The sequence below is a fragment of the Terrapene carolina genome, unplaced genomic scaffold (assembly GCF_002925995.2).
Source record: "Terrapene carolina triunguis isolate 2854851 unplaced genomic scaffold, T_m_triunguis-2.0 Scaffold833, whole genome shotgun sequence".
In the NCBI taxonomy this organism is placed as follows: domain Eukaryota; kingdom Metazoa; phylum Chordata; order Testudines; family Emydidae; genus Terrapene; species Terrapene triunguis.
In genome coordinates, this window is record NW_020665184.1 from 3,040,584 (window position 1) to 3,041,198 (window position 615).

The following is a 615-nucleotide window of genomic DNA, read 5'->3' on the forward strand; positions in this document are numbered from 1 at the left end:
CCCCACAGCCCGTCTGCAGGCCGGGCACCGACCCTCTGGGCCCCCCAAAACCCGTCTGCAGGCCAGGCACCGACCCTCTGGGCCCCCCAAAACCCGTCTGCAGGCCGGGCACCGATCCCTTTCGCAGCCTGTTTTGCCTCTCGCTCTTTGGAGAAAGCCCAGAAGCTTCTGCAATCTCCGCCCCCCGAGCAGCCGTGAACTCCTGGACCCCGCGTCTGCTGGCATTTGGGAGCCCGCTCAGGCAGCATTTCTAGCTCTGTCAGAGGCGGCTCCGCCAGCGGCCACGGGAACGGCTGAGAAAATGCAACACAGGCTCGGAGAGAAATCCAGCGTCTCTGCAGCAGCACCTCAGCCCGCACGTCTGGCCTCCGCCCGCACCAGGACAGCGAGGGAAGGGGCAGAAGCAGCTCTCTAACATCCAGCACCACCTGGGAGAATGAGAAACACCCCCCCCAGTCCCCCCGAACGAGGGACAGCTCATTGGCAGAGGGTGCGCCGGGTCCTATTATGGTTAATAGAGCCTAGAGGTGCCAATCCCACTGTGCCGGGCGCTGCCCAGACCCCGGCCGAGATCAGGGCCCCGTCGTGCCGGGCGCTGCCCAGACCCCAGCTGAG